Source organism: Octodon degus, unplaced genomic scaffold, assembly GCF_000260255.1.
Source record: "Octodon degus isolate 3935 unplaced genomic scaffold, OctDeg1.0 scaffold00160, whole genome shotgun sequence".
Taxonomy (NCBI): Eukaryota; Metazoa; Chordata; class Mammalia; order Rodentia; family Octodontidae; genus Octodon; species Octodon degus.
This window is the reverse complement of record NW_004524736.1, coordinates 5685004-5710637: the sequence shown is the minus strand read 5'-3', so window position 1 is coordinate 5710637 and position 25634 is coordinate 5685004. Positions and strand designations below refer to the sequence as shown.

At 42.3% G+C, this 25634-nt stretch overlaps 1 protein-coding gene across 11 annotated transcripts in view; it reads right to left on the bottom strand.

Moving 5' to 3' along the window:
- Positions 1-22953, bottom strand: part of Nrf1 (nuclear respiratory factor 1) — a 184533-nt gene extending 161580 nt beyond the window's left edge. For 7 of the 11 annotated variants that reach the window (XM_023702851.1, XM_023702849.1, XM_023702842.1 and 4 more), the window contains exon 1: positions 22839-22934. The gene's annotated coding sequence lies outside the window, so the exon portion shown is untranslated. Of the gene's footprint in view, positions 1-8883; positions 9034-9180; positions 9361-22838 lie in introns of those variants that run through there. The other 4 variants (XM_023702843.1, XM_023702848.1, XM_023702844.1 and 1 more) reach the window with 3 other exon arrangements.
- Between the last annotated feature and the right edge of the window lie 2681 nt (positions 22954-25634).

Below are 25634 nucleotides of genomic sequence, written 5' to 3'. Positions count from 1 at the left end.
ATATGTCTCTATATATGCCTATATCTATGTATCTGACAACGCAATAAATTTTAACATAATATGAGTCCACAACTCACCTTTCAGAAATTACTACTGCTGGGATTTGGTTTAATATCAAGGAATAGGCACAACTATCTAAATGCTCTTAAAATACTCTTCTCTTCTAACTCCATACTTAGTATGAGACCAGATCTTCCTTTTTTTTTTTTTGGCTGGCTCAGCCGTCCCCGGGGGTGAGACTGGTGCAGCATGTGGTACTGGGGATCGAACTATGGTCCCTGTGTGCTTGCCTAAGCTTGCCTAAGCAGGTGCTTTAGAGTGCTGAGTTATCTCACCAGCCCAAATCTTCCTCTTCTACTTTAACCAAATCAACATTCTACAGCAGACTGAGTACAAAAGCACAGAGAAGAATCTTCTCTCTAGCCAGCCATTAGAGATTTGCAAAAACTGTAAAACAGCTGGCCTCTGTAACACCAGCTGCTGGGAAAACAGGTAGGAGAATCACTAGTTCAATGCCAGCCTGAACAATTTAAAGAGAACCGGTCCCAAAATAAAATAATAAAAATCCAACTTTAAAACAGTACCAGTGTTGAAAAAATAAATAAGTCAGTAGCAATCTTTTCCTGTAGCTGAGTAGTTTTAAAATAGCTATTTTTAATAGAAATATCTTCATTTATAATGAACATTTAAAAATTTCTTAGTTTCAATAATTAATATAGCAAATATCGAAAGTTAGTTACAATCCTGTAATCCTGCTAGTGTGTAGCCCCAGTACTCTGAAAGGTTGAGGCAAGATGACTGTATGCTTGCCTCTGGGTTTTTGAGTCACTTCCCTGTCTCTGGGACAAAACACCCAATACCTACAGCTTAAAGGAGAGGTTTGGGGCTGGTGAGATGGCTCAGTGGTCTAAAGCACCTACTTAGAACAAGCATGAGCAAAGCAAAGCACAGGGACCGCGGTTCAATCCCCCAGCACTACATGCCAGCCAGCCCCGCCCCCTCGTGGGCTGAGCTGGCCACGCACGCACGCACACACACACGCACACACATAAATAAAAAAATAAAAAAATAAAAAAAAAAAGGAGAGGTTTATTTTGGCTTTCTGTATCAGACCTTGGTTGGCTGGCTCCAAAGCAAAACAGACTGGCCAACGTGGGTAAAAAGGAAAATGTTCTCATCCATAAAGCTAGAAGCAGAGAGAAGGCAGAAGCTAGGAGATTTACCCTTCCAGGCCACACACCCAGTGAGCTGCTTCTTAACACCAGGCCCCACCTCCTAACAGTACACTAGCTATGAACATTCATCAGTGGATAGAATGCCCCCATGATCCACTCACCTTCCACACAAATTTTGGGGGTATTTTAGATCTAAACAGTAACATTCTGCCCATGACCCTAAAAGACTTTATGTCTATGTCATTATGCAAAATGCATTAGCCCATGTCTAAGAGTTGCTAAGACTTAGCAGTTCCAGTACTGTTGGAAAATCCAAGTCCAAAGTCTTTCCTGAGACTCCAAGCAAACTGTTTGCTGCAAGCTCCTACAGGAGAATCACCAGTTCATTAAACCTGTAGCTCTTGGCAGTCTAAGCACCTGCCTGGCAAGTGCAAGATCCCAGGTTCAATCCCCCGTACGACAGGCCATGCGTGGGCCCCAGAACCCTGAGCACACTATGCCAGCCACCAAAATGGGGCATGGTGGCACACACCTGAAATCCCAGTGCTGGGGAAGCTGAGACAGCAATATCACTGAGTCTGAGCTGTGCAGTAAGACCCTCTACCAAATAAATAAAGATTAGGGGAAAAAAATTAAACCTGTAGCATCAAGCACCCAGAGTAAGTTGTGGCAAGATTGAGCTCCAAAGAACTTGGACAATCACATCCCTATAACACTGTTTTCAGCTCACAGCCTTTCTCAGAGTGGTTCTGTTCACTGCCTACAGCTTTCTTCAGCAGATATTCCTAGCACCTCCAACTTTCTTGAGTCTCTACTGCACTTGTCATAACCCCCTAACTAGCATTCTGCATGCCCATAAAATCAGCACCATGTGGATGACCACCAGGCTGCATTCTTTAGTGCCTGGATAGCTGAATTTGGGGAACTATTTCCCTCCGTGGCTCTGAATAAGCAAAGTGCCCTAGGGTTCTCTACACTAATGATATAGCTTTGCACCCTGGAGCCTGTGATGGGTAGGAGCTTGCTGATTCCTGAGATGTCTTTCAATCATCTTTATTACCCTGTTACAAAGATCTTGGCCTTTTTAAAATTTTGTGTGTGTGTGTGTGTGTGTGTGTGTGTGGCCAGCTCAGCCCACCAGGGGGCAGGGCTGGCTGGCATATGGTGCTGGGGGATTGAACCGCAGTCCCTGTGCTTTGCTAAGCTTGTTCTAAGTAGGTGCATTAGACCACTGAGCCATCTCACCAGCCCATCTTGGCCTTTTTTAAACGCTAATTTGTTTTAATAATCACCCTTTCCCTTGTCCCATTTTGCTGGCCCTTCTCTTACAGCAAAACTGGAAACTTCAAATCATTTAGCTTTCCCATTTGCCCTAAGTTTTACTACAAACCTGGCTGAAATCATCCAGTAGTACCCATGCTACAGCCTGAGCTGCCTTGAAACTTCCTCCACCAGACTAATTGGTTCACTACTCTTAATCTCAGTCTCCTGCAAAGGCTCAACCATGGGCAAAATGAAGACGTATTTTCTATCAGGGTATAGTATTTCTCCTCTAGTACATCTGCCAATGGAGTACTTGTTTCAACTGAAACATCCTGAGCCTGGCCTTTGCTGTGCACATTTCAATCAGCATTCTGGTCTTCTGAGCTCTGACCAGAACTTTCCATCAATTTTACTTACTCTGGTTATAACATTTTTCAAACTCCTCCTGCATGCCAGTTCCAAAGGCTTCTAGACCATGTAGTCAAGTATAGTCCTACCAGTGACCCCACTCTTGGTACCAATATCAGCCTCAGCCAGTTTCCCATCACTGGGCAAAATACTAGACACCCACAACTTAAAGAAGAAGTTTATTTTGCCTATCTCAGTGCATGGTAGACTGGCTGCAGCCAGAAACAAAAATGGCACAAGGGCATAGTGAGGAAAAGGTGTTCAGCCACAGTAGACAGGAAGCAGAAAAAAAAGTAAATGTTGGGGAGGGAGATACACCCTTCCTGGTCATAACCCCAGTGATCTACACCTTTTGCAATAAGTGTCTCTGTGATCCAATCACATAAGAATTTTGGAGGATGGGCCAACCAGATAGCTCAGCAGATTAAAGCATCTGCTAGGTAGATGCAGGTGCCAGGGGTTCGATCCCCAGCCTACTGTGACAGCCCTGGCCGCAGGGTGCACTGAGATGGTGCCTGAGACTGGGTGTGATGACACAAACCTGAATTACCAGCTCTTGGGAGGCTGAAAAACAGGAAGGATCACTGAGTCTGATCTGTATAGTGAGACCCGGTAGATCCTGTACTAAATACATTAAAATAAACTAATTAATTTTTTTTTTGAATTTTTTTTGTGTGTATTTGAGGGAAGAGCTTACAGGGTGTTCAGGGTCTCACTACTAGATGGGTCTTGGAGTGATCCGCCTGTTTACAGCCTCCCAAGAGCTGGGATTACAGGCGGGCACCACCATGCCCAGTCTCAATTGCAGTCTCAGCGGGGCCAGCACAGCAGGTCCAAGGATTGGGCCCCAGACCCCTGAGCCTGCTTGTAGGCACTTTAATCTGCTGAGCTATTTGGCTGGTCCTTAAAGAGGTTTTTGGATTTTTTTAGTGGCTGAGGCTGCCTAAAGGGCAGGTCTGGTAAGACAGGTGAAGCTGGGGATTGAACCACAGTATCCTACTTCTCACTGCCTTTGCATGAGTGTTGCTTAAACAACTGAGCTAAGGGCAAGTCACAAAAAAATTTTTTAAAAAGAATTTTAGAGGACAGTTTTTTGGGTTTGTTGTTGTTTTATTTAGTACAGGGTCTACAGGGTCTCACTAGGTAGATTGGACTTGCAATGATTCGCCTATTTTCAGCCTCTCAAGTGCTAGGATTACAGGTGTGCACCACCATGCCCAGTCTCAATTGCCAAATCTCAGTGTGCCCCAGGGCGGGGCCGGCATGGCATGCTGGGGATTGAACCCCAGCCACTGCGCTCTGCCTGAGCAGGCACTTCAGTCCTCTGAGCTATCTGGCCAGCCCTTGGAGGTCAGTTTAGATCTAAGCCATAAAACTGGACAACTGTGCAAAATCCAGTCTCAAAGTAAAAAAATAACATTTTTAAAAAGCTAGGGGTGCTTTGGGGGCTGGAGAGATAGCTCAGTAGAGTAAGCACTTGCCTGGTAAGTGCAAAGGCCTGAGTTCAATCCCTGGTTCTGCTTAAAAAAAAAAAAAAAAAAAAAAAAAAAGCTGGGGCTGCACCTCAGTACATAGGCTTTGGGTTCAAACCACACTTTTTACAGTATAAAAATCGTAAGTCATAACCCAAAGTAGAAAAAAAAAAAAAAAAAAAAGGTAGAATGTGATGACTGCCCTAGCCATTCTATTCTATGTTTGGATATTCCAGGTCTTCCTAAATTGGAATACTACTACCAGGAATTATTAGATCTCACTATCAATACAACCAAAAGAAGTAATTCACTTAGCAAGCATGAATAGGGTCTAAGCAGTACAAAGCTTTGTTAAAAGTTTGAACTGATGCAGTTTTATTCTTTACTCTTTTCTAAGTAAGTGATCTTAGCTAAAATTGGTTTTGTACTTTTTTTTTGCGGAACCAGGGATTGAACTCAGGCCCTTGAGCTTGCCAGGCAAGCACTTATCTTACTGAGTCATCTCCCTGGCCCCGATCTAAAATTGGTTTTGTTTCCCTGGTATAAACTGAATTGGCCTTGGGAACTGTATCTGCTTCCTAGCTCCTTCCACTATATAGCTCTTCCCTCACTCTCTTCCTGTCCACTATCCCGAGGTTAGTACCTTTCCTCTGCACATTTTTTTGTAAACTAAAGGTAGCCCAGGGGAACAAAGTTTAAAAATAGTCTACAGTAATGTGCAGTGATGTTATAGACCTTAACAGTCATCTACCATTCAATGACTCACCTAGCTCAAGTTCCATCCAGTCCTTCAAGCTCCATTTATGATGTTTAGACAGATGGAATACTTGTTCATTTTACATGCTATTTTTATAATAGTTTTTGTATTTGGATATGCATCACAAATATTTGCGATTGTGTTACAATTGCCTACATTATTTTGTATAGTAATATGCTGTTCAAGCTTGTACATTAGCAGCAATACAAACAGCATACAGACTAGGTGTGAAGTAAGCTACACCATCAAGGTCAACATGAGCACCTGCATGATGCTCCCACCTGCACATTTCTCAGAATGTGTCCCTAGCACCAAAAGGGGTGCTGGGAGGTAGCTTAGTGGCATAAGCGCTTGCCTGGCAAGTACAAAGTCCTGAGTTTAATTCCCAGCACCCTCCCAAACAAAGAATGTGTCCCTAGCATCATGCAATGACTGTACTTAGATGGAAAATACCTTTATTTCAGACACTAATTACAGTAACGAAGTCACTTTTTTTTTTTTTTTGTAGAACCAGGGATTGAACTCAGGACTTTGTGCTTGCCAGGGAAGTGCTTATTCTACTGAGCCATCTCCCTGGCCCCAAAGCCACTATTTACCCTATATATATTTACAATTTTGTACAAAAACTAAGAAAAGCAACCAATTTTCAGAAGGATTAAAGACAAAACTAAATGAGTTCACAGGAAAACTGGATTACATTTCTAGCTCTAAAGAGAACTCTGTCAGGCATGGGGGCCCATGTCCATAATCCCAGCAACCAGGATCACCATTGAAGACACCCTGGGCTACCCAGTGAGTTCAAGGCCATCCTCAACTATATAGAGACCTTTTCTGAAAAATAGTAATATTAAAAAGTAGGGGGGAAAACAGAAAAGAAGCTGTTGCTGTATAAAATCTTTAGAAAACTAACTCTGAGAAAGTCTAGTTACTCTTTATACAACACTAGAAATGTTAGAAATACATGTATTTTTATATATATACATATTTCACTGGCAATATGAGTTGAATTATGCAACATTTACAGAAACACAAATATTATTCCCATTTTATGCATTTAAAATTTTTCAAACTCTCAAAAAAACAAAGCTTTTTTAATGAAGGTATTTTTAACACTACTGTACTACATTCATACTGCTAATACTTAATTTGCTATCAACAGGAATAATTCAAAATGTCCCAGGATAAAATAAAACCCAGTAATAGTCACTTCAGAAACCATCCTATAAACAGAAATCTTTGCTCAGGAACCATGATGGCAGAGTAAAGAAAAAGTAAGTTAATATGTGAATGAAACTAGTTAATCCATTCTTCTCAATATAAAAGCTGTCATGGGTAAACCCTTATACTCTTACTCCAAGTTACCCTTGCATCAGCAAAATCGGAGTATGGAATAGACATTAAGCATTCCCTGGAGCGAACAGTTACTTGAATAGAATATTTTAAACGTCATTAAAATAAATGTATTTGTTTTTTTTTTTTATTTATTTAGTGGGGGGGGGCAGCTCAGCCCACCAGGGGGCTGGGCTGGCTGGCATGTGGTGCTGGGGGATTGAACCGCGGTCCCTGTGCTTTGCTAAGCTTGTTCTAAGTAGGTGCTTTAGACCACTGAGCCATCTCACCAGCCCCTAAAATAAATGTATTTGTAATGATTCCATTAAGAATGTTTTAGAGTCTGGGCATGGTGGCACATGCCTGTAATCCAGCACTGGGAAGGCTGAAAATAGGAGGATGGCTATGAGTTCGAGCTGCATAGTAAGATCCTGTACCAAATACATAAAAATAAAAAATAAAAAATAAATTAGAAGGGTTTTGGGTTTTTGGGGGGGTTTTTGTTGGTTTTTTCTTTTTGATGGCTCAGGATGCCATCAGGGCATTTCTAGTGTGGCCTGAGGATCTGGGGATCAAACCACAGCAACCTGAGCCTGACTGCTCTGTTTAAGCACTTAAAACAACTGTGCTAATGGGTAGGCCCCCAAAAAATTTTTTAAAAAGAATGCTTTAGGACAAAAAATAAATGGACAATATCAAATACAGTATTAGGGGCCAGGGAGATGGCGCAGTAGAATAAGCGCTTGCCTGGCAAGCGCAAGGGCCTGAGTTCAATCCCCGGTTCCGCAAAAAAAAAAAAAAAAAAAAAAAAAAAAGTATTAGACACTTTGGTCAAAGATAATACAAACATTATATTATCATGTACAGTATATGTGTGTACTGCATGTACATGTATGCTTAAGAATAATTTTTAAATTATATGCAAGGGGTGATCAAAATATAGTGAATGCTTAATTTTTTTTTTTTTTTTTTTTTTTGCGGAACCAAGGATTGAACTCAGGCCCTTGCACTTACCAGGCAAGTACTTTATCTACTAAGCCATCTCCCAGCCCCTTAAATTTTAAAAAGTTACTACAGTAAAACACACATATATGCCTGCATGTGGTAGTATACACCTCTAATCCCAATACTTGGAAGGCTAAGGCAGGAGGATCACTGCAAGGTCAAGGCCAGCCTGGTTATGCCATGAGTTCAAGGCCCGCCTGAACTATACACAGTAAGACCCTACCTAAAAAAATAAAAAAAGTAACAAAAAACCCCACATGTATTAATGTCCTTCAAGACTACCTTTTGCTTTGAACATCAATCTCATCTATTACTCATCACTTTCTGAAGCAGTTTGGTGAATCCTCTTTTGTGTCTTTACGAGGTATGAAGAAAGACATGGTGAAAATGTGGCAAGTACCACTAAATAGAAAAAGATTTATAAAAATATTAGTGTGACCTTTCAGATAAAATCACTATCTTCCAGTAATTCGTCAAAATGAACATAAAGGGAAAAAGAAGAGGAATCCAGTACATGTTCTCTGGGCCTTTTAGAAAACATAGGCTTAGCGGCTAGGCAGATGACTCAGTAGAATAAGCACTCGCCTGGCAAATACAAGGGTCTGAGTTCGATGCCCAGTTCCGCAAAAAACAAACAAACAAAAAAAAAAACAAAAAACAACGCCTGAGAGAAAACACAGGGTTGCTCCTTTGGCCATATATATATACAGGGCTGGTGAGATGGCTCAGTGGTCTAAAGCACCTACTTAGAACAAGCTAAGCTAAACATATATACAAGCAAATCTACAAAAATGATAATGTAGACATCAAGGGAATGGGTACTATTGAAAAAAAAATGCTACACAAATGTTAAAAACTGGACAGTCCATAATGTTACCCAGTAGGCTGTTGACTTTGTCATAAACAAGAAAGTTAAGAACAAGATACTGGGCCACAGAAAATGTTCACACTAGGAATATTAAGCACTTGAGACAGCTTCCTAAAATGCATTAAGGAAAATGATCAGAAAAAGAAGGAAGCCAAAGAGAAAGGTACCTGGGCTCAAGTGAAGTGCCAGCCTGCCCTGCCCAAGAGAAGCATACTACTTCCTGAGAACCAACAGCAAGGAGCCCAAGTTGCAGGAACCTGTCTTCTATGAATTCATGGCATAAACAGGGGATGTAGTTCTGTTATTCAGCACCTAATCAGCAGCTAAGGTGTTCTAGACTTTTTTTTTAAACAATTTATTTTTTAGTGTGTGTGTGTGTGTGTGTGTGTGTGTGTGTGTGTGGCCAGCTCAGCCCACCTGGGGGCTGGGCTGGCCAGCATGTGGTGCTGGGGGATCAAACTGTGGTCCCTGAGCTTTGCCAAGCTTGTTCCAAGTAGGTGCTTTACACCACTGAGCCATCTCTCCAGCCCCTAGACTCTTCTTAAAAATAAAAAATCATAATTTAATGATGGTTTTCTTAATCAAACAGGAGTGTGGTGCTCTTACCTCAAAGAAAAATATTTGGAGCAGACTCTCATTGTACCCAGTTAGTTGTGTCAAGTCTTTACTCTTCAGTGTTTTTCTTACTGAAAGATGTGAGGTGTTGTGCAGGTATATCGCCAAATGGACAAATATTTATGTTGGCTTGAAGATCTTCTAAATCACCATACAAAAAAGATGTATCAAAATAAACTGAAGATAGTATATGACATTAGCATCCAACTGTTTAAAGCACATGCATGCATGCTTGCACACGCGCATGTGTACATACACATACACAAATGATAGTGTGCCCCCACCTACCTTATTCCCCAGATCTGGCACTGTGAGGCATCTGGCTCTTTTCCCAAAGTGAAAAAGAAAACTGATTCAGAGCACCGAGGCAGTCACAACTGCACAACAAAAGACACTTACAGAAGAGGACTTTTTTAGTTGCTCTAGGAAGTGTTAAGAATGATATGAATGTATGTGAAGCAAAGGGAAATACTATGAGGAGGATTAATAGCATTGTATCTTTTACAATAATTTTTTTTAAATTTAAAGTCATTTTTATCATATCTCATATATTAAAATATTATGTGATAGAATTATGATTAAGATTTCTTTTGCTTTCCTACAGTGAACACACATCTTTTTACCTTAAAGAGAAAATATATTTACTAACACAGTACAACAGACTCAGAATTAATTTTAAAAATAATTTTTATTTAGATCAAACTCAGCCAAAAATTAAAGGCAAGACATTTACCATTCAGCCATATAACTGAGACATATCATGGTTATTTCTTCCTTAAAGTTAGGACCAGAACAAAGTTTTTCCTTGTTTGTTTTTGTCCTTTTGAGACAGTCCTGCTATGCGGTTCAGGCTGGCCTTTAGCTCACTTTGTACTCTGTAGCCCAGGCTGGTCTCAAACTCAAAACATTCCTCCTGCCTTGCCCTCACAAGTGCTGGGATTACAGGTGTATGCCACCATGCCCGGCCCAGAGCAAGTTTTGAGTCAAAATGCTAGTTGTGCCAGGCACAATGGCACATGCCTGTAATCCCAGCAATCAGTAAGATGAGACAGGAGGACCATGAGTTCAAATAAATCTGCAGTCCATAATGCAAAGGCCAACTTATTCTACAGAGTAACACCCTGTCTCAAAAAAAAAAAAAAAAAAAAGATATGAACTGTATGAATGAAGGAGGTTCTGCTTAGCAGACCTTGGCTAGGTTTTTTGTGTGCTACTTGTTTGTTTGGGTTTTGTTGTTGTTGTTGCTTTTGTTTCCAGTGCTGCCTCATCCAAGCTAGGTAAATGCTCTATTAGGTTACAACCCAGTCCACATAGACTATTTTTATACAGCTGATCTATTACCAAAAATATTATTTCATAAGTCTAACAAAAGACAAAATTCAAAAAATGTCCAGAAGAAAGACAAAATATAGAGTTCTCTTTTTGAATAAAGTAAATAAAAGATTACAGCAACACAGATAAAGGTGGGGACATTATGTAACATTAAACAAGCTAGACACAGAAGGACACTGATCATAAATCACAATCAAGACACTGAGGACACAGAAGTAGACGACAGAATAGTGGTTATCAGAAGCTGGGAAGAATAACGGGAAGAAATGGAGAGGGATTAATTAATAGTACAAAAGCAATTACAGAGAAAGATTTAATTCTTATGTTCAGGGCTGGGGCGATAGCTCAGTGGTCTAAGTGCCTGCCTGGCAAGCACAAGGACCCAGGTTCAATGCCCGGTATCACATGCCATGCCGGCCCCCAAAAGCTTGGGTATGCCCATGCTGCAATCAAAATGGGGCATGGTGGTGCATGCCTGTAATCCCAGTGTTGGGGAGGCTGAGACAGGAGGATCACTATGAGTCTGAGCTGCATAGGGATACCCTGTGCCAATTAAATAAATAAATAAAATTCTTCTGTTTCCATAGCATAATATGGTTAAGTATTGCTACTATGCAATTCAAAATAGCTAGGAGAGTATTTTTTTTTTTTTTTTATGAGAATACATTTATTGGGGGAAAGAAAGCTCCTGTCCAAGGGACAGGAGAGGGGCCCCTGAGCCGGTGGTCCCCAGAAGAGTATTTCAAATACTTATAACATAAGGAAATGACAAATGTATAAGGGAACTGACATGCTAATTACTGATTTGATCACCACATTATATACATGTATCAAAATATTACACTGTAAGATTCTCTCTTAGAGCCTCTACAGGAATGCAATTCAGCTGACAGCTCTATTTCAACCCAGTGAAACTGAATTCAGATTTCTGGTCTTCAGAACTATGAGAATAAATTTCAGTTATTTTATGCTTTAAAATATTACACTGTAGGCCATGAATACATACAATTATATGTCAACTTTTTAAAGAGGTAACCCATAAACACAAGCTAATTACAAATTACATAGTACAAGTTTGTTTAAGATAACGTATTTATTAAAATCTTCCTTCAGGGCTGGCCAGATAGCTCAGTGGATTAAAGTACCTGCTTAGGCTGATGCAGGAATCAGGGTTCGATCCCCAGCATGCCATGGTGGCCCTGCCCCTGGGGCATGTTGAGACAGAGATTGAGACTGGGCATGGTGGCACACACCTGTAATACTAGAGCTTTGGAGGCTGAAAACAGGAGGATCACTACAAGTTGGATCTCGGTAGTGGGACCGTGTACACCCTATACTAAATATATTTAATATATATCTTCCTTCAATTTACCAATATTACTTTTATAGGACAGTCTATAAAACAATGCCAACCGGCATTAATTATTTTACTTGTAAGGATGGCAATGAAAAAGGTGGAGATGGGGGCTGGTGGCACACGCTGGCCTAGTAGGCCTAAAGTCCTAGGTTAGATTACTATTACCATGAGTCATATTTTATAAAGACCTTACAAATAGGTCAATAGTATTTCCAAGGAAAGTTATATATTAAAAAAAGAATGTCTTACCCCACATTATTAGATTGAAACATGTACACTTTAGAAATTTTCCAAAATATAAGCAACTCCTAAATTAAAAGTAAATTATTAGGGGAGCTACCCGCTCGGGCCCCCCTCCTGTCCCTCTCTTGGACAGGAGCTTTCTTTCTCTCAATAAATATATTCTGCTCATTAAAAAAAAAAAGTAAATTTTTATTTATTTTTTTCCAAAATTTTATTGATAAACAGTAATGAGACAGTTTCAAATCAAATCGGAAGTACAGTTTCAACAAATAACACACTGCATATGTTCTTCTTAGTGGTTAATTGCTGTACAAAAAAGTAAATTTTTAAACAGAGCATGGTAGCACATGCCTATAATCCCAGCACTTGGGAGGCTGAGGCAGGATAATCAAAACCAGCCTGGGATACAAAGTGAGTTCAAGACCAGCCTGAACTGCATAGTGATATCCTGTCTCAAAGTAGGGCCGGAGAGATAGCTCAGCAGCATAAATCCCTGCCTGTCAAGCACAAGGTCACGAGTTTGATCCCCAGTTATCACACAAACATAAAAAGCAGTAAATTTTTTTCTGTGAGCCAATTTGTTTTCTTTGAAAACACAGTTCTGGCCAGGTGTGGTGATACATGCCTGTAATACCAGCACTTGGGAGGCTGACGCAGAGGGATCACTGCAAATTCAAGGCCCAGCCTGGGCTATACAGTAAGTTTAAAGGAAGCCTGAACTACACAGCAAGACTGTTTCTCAAAACACCAAAATCAAACCAAACTAAACCAACCAAAAAACATTTCTTTAAAAAAAGAAAGAGGGGCATGGGAGATGGCTTAGTAGAATAAGCGCTTCCCTAGCAAGGGCAAGGGCCTGAGTTCAATCCTCAGTTCCATAAATAAATAAATAAATAAATAAGGGCTGGGGAGATAGCACAGTGACATAAGCGCCTGCCTGGCAAGCACAAGGTCCTGAGTTTGATCCCTGGTACCACAAAAAATTAATTTAATTTAAAAAAAGAAAAAAAAAGAAAGAAATTTGATCCCTTCCTAAAGCCTATTATAGTACACGAATAGTTACATACTACTGTTGGAGTATGAAGAAACAAGGAATCCAGAAGGGAAACTTGTCAAAATTCTAAAATTGGTTAAGCTTTGCTTTGATACTCTTATTTTTCTTTTGGCGGTCCTACTCCAACTGTACCATGAGCCTCAAAGTTCCTCACCTGAGGCACTCATTTCAAATTTCTGGGGGCCTGCCCATTAGCTCAGTTATTTCAGTGCCTGCTTAAACAAAGTAGTCAGGCTCAGGATGCTCTGGTTCGAACCCAGTTTCTGACAGGAAAGCAGAAATGCCCTCGAGGCATCTTCAGGCTGCCAAAAAACACCCAAATTTCTTCCCCTTGATCTATGTCAGTGGTCAAAATGACTGATTTCAGCCAACACTCGATTTAATCATTAGTATTACTAACACATCCCTTGACTTTTCTCTGTGTCAAGAGATCTTGAGAAGTGAGCCTGGACCCTCTCCAAAGAAACTTTCAAGTTTATTTGCATATGTACTCACTTGACAATTTTCAAGCAATTTCAAGAGATTCAGGGGCCAGGGATGTAGCTCTGCAGCATAAACACTTGCCTGGCAAGCTCAAGGTCCTGAGTTTGAGCTTTAGTACCCCCCCCCCAAAAAAAAGATTCAGGGTCACATAGTCAAAATGTATCACTGAACTTCAAAACTATAAACTATTGGTCTAAACTCCCTGTATTTGACATTAATATTATATGACTTCAAAACTCTTGAAGACGAATTCTTTTTGTGGCCCACTCAGCCCTCCCTAGGGTGGGGTTGGCGTAGCATGTGGTGCCAGGGAATCAACCACTGTCCCTGCGCCTGCCTAAGCTTGCCTAAGCAGGCACTTTAGACTGCTGAGCTATCTCACTGGTCCCCACTGAAGACAAATTCTTAAGAAACGGGCAGCCCACATGAATCTGCCAATTCTCATATGTCCAGACTTTTAAAGTAGTTTAAAGAAAATGGAAGGGGGAGCCAGGGAGATGGCTCAGTAGAATAAGCACTTGCCTGGCAAGCACAAGGGCCTGAGTTCAATCCCCGGTTCTGCCAAAAAAAAAAAAAGAAAATGGAAGGGGAGGGAGGAGAGATGTATAAAAAAAAAAAAGAACTGAGATGTGTTATGTAGCAACTCTCTGCAAGGAATGTGATCACTATGTACCATAAAAATTGTAAAACAAAAATATCAGAACAAAAGAACCAACAATATGGAGATGTTGGGGGCAGTTCTGTCACCATGCATCCTAAAACTTTATTTTTTATTTTTTTTTCTAAAACTTTAAAGTTATCAATCTCATAAGGTGAAAAAAAAAATTAGACGAATTCTAATCATGGATCTATTGAATTCTGTTTTAAAGGCCTGACCCTTGTATTTGGTAATTATCTAGAAATCTGTGTTTAAACTATCAAGATGCTTGGCAAAATAATTCATACATACACATTGAGAAAATTTCTTTTGCATCTTAAAAAGCCAGTCTGTGGGCTGGTGAGATGGCTCAGTGGTCTAAAGCACCTACTTAGAACAAGCTTAACAAAGCACAGGGACCGCGGTTCAATCCCCCAGCACCACATGCCAGCCAGCCCTGCCCCCTGGTGGGCTGAGCTGGCCACACACACACACACACATAAATAAATAAATAAAAGAATAAAAAAAAAAAAAAAAAAGCCAGTCTGCACCCCAATGAACTCTGTAGTAATTTGTTGTTGTTATTTTGTCTTGGTACCAGGGATCAAACTTAGGACCTTGCACTTGCCAGGTAGGCAGACTTATGCCACTGAGCTACCACCCCATATGGCTTTCCAGATTTGTGTGTTTGTGTGTGTGTGTGTTATCAGAAATCAAACTCAGGACCTTGTACTTGCCAGGCAGTACCCTCTGAACTATTTCCCTGGCCTGAACACTGTAGTAATTCACATAAGGTTATGCCTTCAATCTAGATGCCCCCACCCCAAGTTTCATGTGGTCATACGTGGGACTTTTCAGAGATGGCTGGATCTAGAATGTGTAACACTGGGATCAAGGGTATGTGCTTATAAATTAGTTCACTGATTGGTTTGACATAGTTCTGCAAGTGAATAATGGGAAAGTCCTTACTGGGTAAGAGTGCTGGGTCTGAACCCGGACAAAATATAAGGGACAGAAAGAGGTTTGGCACTCATAGCTTCCCACCTTCTGCCATGAACTGTTTCTCCTACTCAATGCCCCTTTGCCATGCCACTCTGCCATGGAGCCAGTCAACTCTGAAGTGAAACCTTTACAGATTGTGAGACAAACTTCTCTCCTTTAACTTTGGGCATCAGGTATTTTTGTCTCATTCTTAGCAATGAGAAAAGTAACTAATACATATGCCTAGTTTTCCTTTTAAGATTTGCTTAATCTGTAGTTTCTTTGACCCTACAGAATCCCCCACCCCAGTGTCTTTTGAGATAGAGTCTCACTATGCCTTTCAGGCTAGTCTTGAACTCACTTTGTAGCCCAGGCTGGACTCAAACTCACAAGGATCCTCCTGCCTCAGCCTACCAAGTACTGGGACTACAGGCATGCAACACCACACTCAGCTCTACAGTATTATCTTAATTGTTCAGGCACTCTCTTTTAAATTTCCTCTTAGACCCCTCTTCTGCTGGACCCTTAGAAGAAGATCCTCGCAACCCCCAAGGTTACACTTTGTTTTTTTCTCACTCCTAACATTATACTATTGTCAGTTTCTATGACTTTATTCTGACGAATGCAAATTAGCCCCAAATCCCCTTGAGGTCCAGCCCATTCTCACAGATAACCCATCATACCTTTCTCCTCAAATTCTTCTTCCTATATTTTCTCTATCCTAAGGCGTCATCATCCATTAACCAGACTATAACTCCCTGAACTCAAAAGTCACCCAGACCTGAGAACTGTGAAGTAAAAATTATCTCCAGAATTTATTTCTTTTCACATCACAACTCGAGTTTCAAAGGTATCTCATACAATATTCACATCACCTTTTTAAAACCAGAATAGAGGGGCCAGGGAGATGGCTCAGTAGAATAAGTGCTTGCCTGGCAAGCACAAGGGCCTGAGTTCAATCCCCAGTTCCGCCCCCCAAAAAAAATAAAAAATTAAAAAATAAAACCAGAGTAGATGTCGGGGCTGTAGCTCAATGTTGGACTGCTTGCCTAGCATGTGTGTGGCCCTGCTTAGCATGTACAAGACCCTGGGTTCAATCCCCAGTATCACGGTAATAGTAATTTTTAAAAATTAAAAGTTAGGGGCTGGTGAGATGGCTCAGTGGTCTAAAGCACCTACTTAGAACAAGCTTAGCAAAGCACAGGGACCACGGTTCAATCCCCCAGCACCACATGCCAGCCAGCCCCGCCCCCTGGTGGGCTGAGCTGGTCCCCCCACATAAATAAATAAAATTTTTTAAAAAATTAAAAGTTAAAGATTTCCTACTTGAACCTCTTATAGCCTACAGAATAAAACTTAGAAGCATATTACAACTCTTCCCAATTAAGCCACTAACTAGTTTTATTTCCTACAGCTCTTCATCTATAGTAAAAGCCACTTGCTATTTCTCAAATTCCACCATTGATGCTCTTCCTCTAGCCTGCTCTTTCCATTAGTTAATCAGCTGTCCACTCCTCAGTACTTCTCAAACCTCCTTATGTCTTCCCTCATCTCACCTCGTCTTAACCACTGTCCTCTCCCCCAGAAGACATTCCTTTCTCTTCCAAGTCCACACCATTCTTTTAGTTTTCAACAAGTTATGTTATATGTAGTTAGTTAAGCCCACTCTTTCTCCCTTCCTAGAGAAGGCCCATGGTTTGTGATTCTAGCACCTAGCACATGTGTGGAATACAGAATGCCCTTAATTAATGCCCTGAGTTAATGGCAAAACTCCAAAGAGATGGCAGTTAAACAGTATGTATGCTTCACCCTCTTTGAACATAAAAGAATTAGGCCCCTTGATCACTAGCTTCCCATATCTAGTCCACTGCTTAAATAGCTTTAAGCAATCTTTCAAGGGGACATTTCTTCACTTCCTCTTGTTCTTTTTAGGTTTAGCTGCCAGCCTAACCATATTAGCATTCAGTAGCAGCAACAAAACAGACTGTAAATTTTAAACAGCAAAGACTACAATTACCAACAGTAACTAGCAAGAATGGTCATAATGTACACGTATACAAGACTCATTCTTCCAAAAAATACTAAAAAAGGCTCAGAATAGTTTATTCAACAGATATCACTGAGAGCTCTTCAATCTTCACTTAAATTATCAGCAAAACTCTTGATATTTGTAACCATAAAAATCAGCATCTGTATTAAATGTTGTACTTATACAACAAAAATGCAATTACCATAGAGTAGTAATCTAGATCACTAAACTGATGACCCATACAAAAGTAGCTACTTTTTAAAATACCTCCCCCAAAATTCCAGTGATCACTCCAACCTATAAAACTAAATTATTCTACCTGTATCAGTTTCTCTTTCCCCCAATTCTCCACTAACCCTCCCTCAAGATACACATGCAGGCTCTCGCTCATGCTCTTTCTCTCCCCCATCCTCCCTTCTCCCTCGCCCTCCCCTCCCCTTACTAGACAGATTCCTCAAGAAATTCTCTGGGGGCCAGGGAGATGGCTCAGTGGTATAAGCACTTCCCTGGCAAGCGCAAGGGTCTGAGTTCAATCCCCGGTTCCGCAAAAAAAAAAACAAAAAAAAAAAAACAAAACAGGAAGGATCACTACAAGTCTTATCTATATAGTGAGATGCTGTAGACCCTGTACTAAATACATTTGGGTCAGGGAGATGGCTCAGTGGAATAAGCGCTTCCCTGGCAAGTGCAAGGGCCTGAGTTCAATCCCTGGTTCAAAAAAAAAAAAAAAAAAAAGCAAAACAAGGCAGACACAGGGGGGTTTAATCCCCAGCATACTAGGCCATGTTGCAACAGTGACTGAGACTAGGCATGGTGGCGTGCATCTGTAATCCCAGCACTTGGGAGACTGAAAACAGGAGGACCGCTACAAGTCTGATCTGTGTAGTAAGACTCTGTAGACCCTGTACTAAATACAAAAAAAGTGACTGCTATTAGTGATGTTATTAAATATATTACATATATAGTATTTTCCTCAAAAGATGACAAATGTAATAGGTCAGCCACAAGGGTACATCGTGGCACTACTGAACACTCAAAAAAAAATGTACTCCCTAGTAACAAGTAGCAATTTATAATATATCATGTAAAAATAGAGACTGGGCGGGGTGGCACACGCCTGCAATCCCAGCTCTTGGGAGGCTGTAAACAGGCAGATCACTACAAGTCAGATCTAGTATTAAGACCCTGAACACCCTGTAGACCATTCCCTAAAATACAATAAATAAATTAATAATAATATGTATCCTCAAACTCAGAAAACATTAGATTTAGTCTAAATAAAATATTTGTAAAAGAACCTTAATAAGTGCGTTTAAAAAAAAAAATCACTAGGGCCGGTGGTATAGCTCGGTGGACTAAGCACTTGCTTAGCTAAGCGCAGGGGCCAGGGTTCAATCCTTGGATCCGCATGCCACGCCGGCCCTGCCGGCCCTGCCTCTGGGTGCGCTGAGCTGGTGATGGAGTCCGGGCACAGTGGCGCGCGCCTGTAATCCCAGCACTTGGGAGGCAGAAATCAGGAGGATTGCTACTAATGTGGGCTATGTAGTGAGATCCTGAAGAAAAAAAAAAAAAATCACTATTTAAACATTAGTGGAAAAGTACATTTGATAAGTTTAAACTGAAAATACTAGCTTTAGCCAGGTATGCTGGCACATGCCTGTAATCTCAGCACTTGGGATGCTGAGGCAGGAGGATTGCATAAATTTGAGGCTAGCTACATAGGGAGTTTAAGACTAGCCTGAATTACAGAGACCCTATCTCAAAAATGAAAAAAGGAGGAGAAGAAGAGGAAGAGAAGAAGGGGGGGGGGAGGGAAGGGAAGGGAAGAAAGGGAAAGGAAAAGAAGAAAAAGGAAAGAAAACTAAGTTTAGCTCTCAAAGAAAACATGAAAGAACAGAAAAAAAAAAAAAAAAAAAAAAAACCTAGCTAGGTGTGGTAATGCATACCTGCAATCCCAACACCTAAGAGGCACAAAGAATACTGCAAGTTCAAAACCAACCTGGGCTATATAGTGAGTTCGGGGCAGTCTGAACTATACAGGGAAACTCTGTCTCAAAGAATGAAAAGAAAAAGGAAGGGGACAGGAGGAGAGGGGATAGGAGGGGAGAAGGAAACTTCCTTTCACATAGCACATTTTCTGAAAATTGTTTTCACAAAATCAAAGATTGATATTTATTTTTAGGATTGATGTCAGGATGTAGCTCAGCGGCACAGCGCCTGCCTCGCAAGCACAAGGTCCTGTGTTCGATTCCTCATACAAAAAAAAAAGGCCAAACTAGGATTGAAGTTCCCAATACCATTTATATATGTATTAATAACCACTACACAGTCATATAAAAATATAAAATCAAATATCCCATTTTCTGGCAGCATTTGTGAAACTCAAGAGCCTACAGAGAGCCCTTTCACCCTTCATCTTTGGATGAATAAGCCTGCTTCAGTTTGAAGCACTGGACTTGTCTAAAGACATCAAATAGGCACCATGGTGCACACCCCTAATCCTAGCACTTGGGAGGCCAAGGCAAAAGGATAACAAGTTTTAAGTTCAAATCTCACCTGGGCAACTTAGCAAGCCTGTCTCAAAATTAAGAAATAAAGGGGAGGACTCAGAGTGAAGGCCTCAATACCCAGTACCACAAAAATGCAAAATAACCGAATCATCTGACAGATGATGTCCTATACATTAACTTCCTGAAGAGTAAATTGCAAAAGGCTACCAGTTCACTGTTCTCCCTCCCAGAAACGAAAACAATCAGCATGTCTTTCCACATATGAAGACAATTTAATTTCAACTGCTGTTCAGCATCATTAGTACAATTTACCAAAAAACATTTAATGACAAACTACATATAAGCAAAGGTATAAAAATTTAACCCTATGGGTTGGGAAGATAGCTCACAGTCTAAGCACCTGCCGTGACCTAGGATCTGGGCAAGAGCAAGGATCTGGGTTCGATCTCTGGTACCACATGCCGTACTGGCCCTGGGCACCAAGCCAGCCATGGAAACCAGGCATGGTGGCACATGCCTGTAATGCCAGCACTGGAGAGGCTAAGACAGAAGGATCACTAAAGACCAAAGTCTGTAGCAAGACCCTGTATCAGATAAATAAATTGTAAAAGATAATTTTTTAATAAAAAATAAAAATGTAACTCTAGACAAGAAGCTTAAATATTCCTTAAAATAGCCACCCACTTGTGCTTACCAAGTAATACTGCTTCTTGTGGCAACAAGGGATCTGGCTGAACCTGCAGTAGTACACAGACAACACATAGGTACTTACTTAGAAATTGGGTTTTAGCTCTAAATCAGCGATGGATGTAAATTATGCTTTAATAAAAGAAAACACAATTTTGAGCTACACTGCAACACATATCAATTGAGAAGAAAATCTGAAATTCTTTCTCCTTTAATCCCTGTGTGTAGGTGGGAAAGGTCCCTCATTATCTCATATATCTATTGTTCCTTCTCTTAACTCCAGGAGCTCAATTTCCTTAAAACATGATAAGAAAAGTATGTGCATGAAAACTTCTAACTTGGAGATAAATTACTTTCAAGCAAAAAGTCATTTACCCTTCTCTAAAGCCAACTTTGAGAATGTAATGAAATCAAAGGATTTCAACTAAGTAAACAGTTATTTTTTAATCTGATTATTGTTTCTGTTTGGAGGGAGGGCTTTGAAAGCAACAGTCTCAGTCTAAGAAAAAAAGCTGGAATGCAGCTTAGTGGTAGAGCAACTGCATGCCCAAAGCCCTGGGTTCCACACACTACATTACAAAGAAATAAATTTAAAAAATTTTAGAGCCCCTTGACAGTCTGGTGTGGTTGACCATACCTGTAATCCTAGCATTCTGGGAGGCTGAGGCCCAAGGATTTAACCAAGATCAAATCTAGCCTGGGCAACATGGCAAAATCGTGTCTGAAAAAAATAAAAGTGGGGGGCAGGGTATAGGGACATGCAAAACTCAGGGTGAAAGCCTCAGGCAAATCCCCAGTATTACCAAAATAAAAGCAAAAAAGTCTTAACACAAAAAATTCTGCACACATTTTAGGACCCAAGTTAAATACACGTAATTGCTTCTTTTTTTTTTTTTTGCACTCAAAAGGAAATTACACAGATGCACAAAAGTAGTCATTTTTACTACTTTACAGGATGACTTGTCAAGAACTTTCAAACAGGGGCCAGGGAGATGGCTCAGTGGAATAAGCGCTTCCCTGGCAAGCACAAGGGCCTGAGTTCAATCCCTGGTTCCGCCAAAAAAAAAAAAAAGAACTTTCAAACAATTCTAGAGAGTGAGCATATGACAGCATCAAAACACACACACACACACACACACACACACACACACACAGCAGCATCTCCATCCCCTCCTCCCTTCTCTTGAGGTACAGTCCAGTCCAGTAATTTACCGTTCAAGGCCAAAGAGAAAAGGTAATTCTCAAGAGACAGGGCTGAAATGCAAATGGGAAAAGACCCACAGTGAGCAAAGAAGTCGTCCTGGGATAAAAGCTGTTCCCATTCTCCAGCTGAGCACTGTGCCCACTGACAGGCTGTCTCATGCACCTCTCCCAACCAGGTGTCTCTGAACGCTCAAAAATGTGAATTTTTCTCTGACCACAGGAAATCCAGCACAAATGACAACTGCTCTAAAGTAAACAATTAATATACAGTATTCTAACTTAATGATTGCGAAGAATTGTTGGACACCTGGCAACAGCTCCTCCAACTGGTTGGAGCAGACACCATTGGAAACCCTAAAAGCACTAAAAATTTAAAACAACTTCAAGTTTGGTGGGCACAAGTCAATGTACCGTTAACCTCAGGACCCGGAGCAACAAACGAAACAACAGGTGCGAGGAGGTGGACAGCATCGCAAGGCAAACACTGGAGTTCCCCGAAAGGCTGGTGATACTGGACAATCCCAAATCCAAAACCATCCTCGCGTCCCTCCCTGTCTTTTCAAAAGCAAAGGTTCGCATCTTCCGAGGGACGCTCCACTCTTCCCTTACCCAGGGGACCATCACCCCAGGCACAGAGGAACTGAGGCCCCTCGGAAGGCGCATCTCCGCTGAGGAAGAAAACACAATGTCGCTCCTTATTTCTGCGTACAAAAGGACTTTGCGCCCTCCTCCTCCTCCTCGAACTGCCGCCAGGGCCGCCTCCTAATAACTTGCAAGAAGGTGGGCAACGCGCCATATTTCAGCGTCCCCCTATCTACCTGGGTAACAAGCCCACGCCACCCCGGCGGGAAGGCAACTCCGGAGGTCGCCCGAGCAGCCTGCCTCCTGTCCCGCAGGAGACAGCAGCTCCCGGGCTCCGCCCGGCCCCACCGCGCCGCGCCGCCCGCGGGCAAGAGCCGAGAAGGGCCGAAGGGGTGAGCGCCGAGCCGCGGCTCCGGTCCCGCGCAGCCCGCCCACCTCCCGCTCCCGCTCCCGCTCCCGGCTCGGCCGGGCGCGCTCTCCCAGGCCGCCCGCCCCCGAGCCCGCGGAAGACCGAGCTCCGAGTTCCACGGCAGGAAGGAGGCCTCGGCCCCAAGAGCTCCGGCGGCAGTGGAGGACGAAACCCTGGGGCTCCCGGGAGGGCAGCGTCTCCCTCCCGAGCCCGCCAGGACGCCTGGGGCCTAGTGAGGCCTGCGCATCCTCGGGGTGGCGGTTTGACTGGGCCGGGCCGGGGCCCCCAGCCCCAGGCGGGCAATCCGGCGGGGCCCAGGCCCGGAGCCGGGGGCGGTAGGGTGCCGGCTGCGGGGCGGGCCGGCCGGCCGGCGGGCGGGCGGCGTGTTGCGGCTGCGCCGGGGCTGAAATAGCTGGAGATTGCGCGGTAGGGCACTCACCTCAGAGCGGCTGCGCTACCGTGGGCCTGCGCCGTGGAGACTGCGACCGCGCCGGCTCCTCGCAGCCTCCTGCCACCAGCGGCAATGGCGAGCGCTGCCGCCTCTGCCGCCGCCGAAGAGGGGGAGGGGAGGGAGGAGGCACGCATGCGACGCACGGCCCGGCTTCCCCGCCCGGCTGCCGCCATGATGGGGAGGTCGGCGCGGCGGCTCCGGGCCGCGGGCGCTTCGGGGGTCTTTCGGGGACGCTTCAGCTGCCCCGACGCCGCTTCGCATACTGTCGCTTCAGAGATTTGGCAGGGGCTAGAGATGTGAAAGGAACAGGATCTTCAAAGCAGGGACACCGTAGAAAAGTTTTGTCTGCCGCCCAAAATGGTTTCTAATTTGGAAAGGGTAGTATCTCTTCTGCCGAGGGTGCCGGACCTCCGGAGGTTTCCGGACACTCGAAAGGGGCGCCCCAACATTTTCCTCCGCAGCCTAGCGGATCGCGTCCTCACCCTCTCTTCGGGATGTCTTTTGCTTTCCTATTTTAAGTCATGCCTAGAACCTTAAAAGCAGAACTTTTGTCGCAGTACAGTTTAATATGTTCGCTTTCTTCGTTTAATTTTATTAAGAAACAGCAATAAGACAGTTTCAAAACCGATTAATAGGACAGTTTCAATAATTAATACATTGCATATTGTTAACTTCTTATCAGTGAACATTTTTAGGGAGCCTTTTCTGTGCCAAAGTCCCGGGTGCTCTGAAATTGCACCTGTTAGCAAAGCCCTAAAAAGAAAGAAAGAAAAAAAAAAAAAGTAATTTACTTAAAGCAATGGGGACCCACATGCGGGTGCCTGAAACTAGAGATGGGTGGACAGGGGGAAAAACAATGTGATGTCGGAGACAATCACTCAAATTCATCACTGTCTCTAAAACTAGGGTTGTGAGCCTAAAGACCTCATTCCTGTTATTTTGCTAAGCATAATATTGTAAAAGTCTTGTATTAGGGAAATACTAAGTACTCCTTAGTATATCAGAAAATAGTTTAGCAAAATTAGGAAGCTTTAACTTTCTAGAAGATTCTGGTTCTGATTAAGTGAGTCATTTGTAGGAAAATGGATGTACCTTGAGACTATAGTGTTAAGTAAAATCAGACACACAAGCACGAATGTCTTCCATAAATGGGAAACAAAAGAAGCCAGGTGTGGTGGCACACGCTTGTAATCCCAGCTGTTAGGATGCTGAGGCAGGAGGATCACTGCAAGTTCAAGACCAGCCTGGGCTACAAAGTGAGCTCAAGGCCAGCCTGAACTGCAGAGCGGCACCCTTTGTCAAAAAGACAAAACCAGGTGGTGGGTAAGGGGGAGCAGGAGCAAGAGATAGCTCAGTGGCATAAACCAGATGGAGAGGGAAGGGTAGGCAAAAGATTTTTTTTTTTAAGATTGTTTAAAAGATTAAGATGTGACATGTGCATGTGTCAGCTCCCAATGAATGTCATCATTAGCGCTGCTAACGTACTAATAATCTTAAGTTTTTATTTTTTTGCGGAACCAGGATTGGAACTCAGGCCCTTGTGCTTGCCAGGGAAGCGCTTATTCCACTGAGCCATCTCCTTGGCCCCTAATTTTAAGTTTTTAAAAAGTGTATCCAGAGAAACTGTGGCTGAGGTTGGAGGGCCTTTCCACAATGGTATTGGGAGTATGAAGTGCTACAACCTCTATGGAAATTAATTTGGAAGGCCAGGAATATAGCTCAGTGGCACAGTGCCTGCCTAGCAAGCCCATGAAGTCATGAGTTCAATTCCTGGTACCCTCTCCCCAGAAAAGATAACAAATTAGTTTGGAGATTCCTCAAAAAGTTAAAACTGGAAATTCCTTCTGACCCAACTAGTCCCCTTCTAAGTATCTTTTCAAAAGAGTTAAAGACTCTGTATTATAGTGATGTATACCCATGTTTATAGCCAACTGGTAATAGTTAAATCTAGGAAGTGGTCTATATGTTTGAAAGATGAATGGATAAAGTCTAGTTATATACGATGGAGCACTAATCTGCTATACAAAGGTATAAGTTGAGTTATTTGTAGGAAAATGGATGCACCTTGAAACCATAATGTTAAGTGAAATAAATCAGACACATAAAGTCCCCATGATTTCTATGAAAAAAAATATAAAGAGCGACATAAAAGATACCATAATAAGAAGGAAGATAGATGTTTCTGAAATGGGAATGGGATGGAGCTGGAGGAAGCCCAATGTAGTGGTACACACCTGTAATTCCAGCACTAAGAAGACTAGGGCAAGAGGATTGCAGTGAGTTTGAGGCCAGCTTGGGTTATATAGTGAGTTCAAGATGACTCTAAACTGCATAATGAGACCCTGTCTCAAAAAAAATAGAGATGGGAGAGGGGGAGAGAAAGGAAAAGGAGGTAAAAAGAATTAAGATGAGTTATATTATACCAGTCCACACAAGGAATGTAATTATTGTGTACTCTTACGGTTTGTGTCTAAATGTCCCCCCAAAGTCTCATGTAGACATGGGGTTGTTTTCTGGACTTTGTAACTGATCCATGGTCCAATGCTGGGATTATGGGTAGCGGTGCTTCACCCACCGTTGGGTGGATAGCCTGCATATACTTTAAGGGTGGAAAGGAGGCTTGCTTTACAAAGCTCCTCCCTTCTTGCTCTTGTTGCTTTTGCTGTTTTCTGCCACCATGAATTGTTGCCCTCTGCCATGTGCCACTGCCCTACAGCTAGCTGAGTATGGACTGAAACCTCCACAAACTGATCTAATTAAACCTCTTTCCTTAATTTGGGGCAT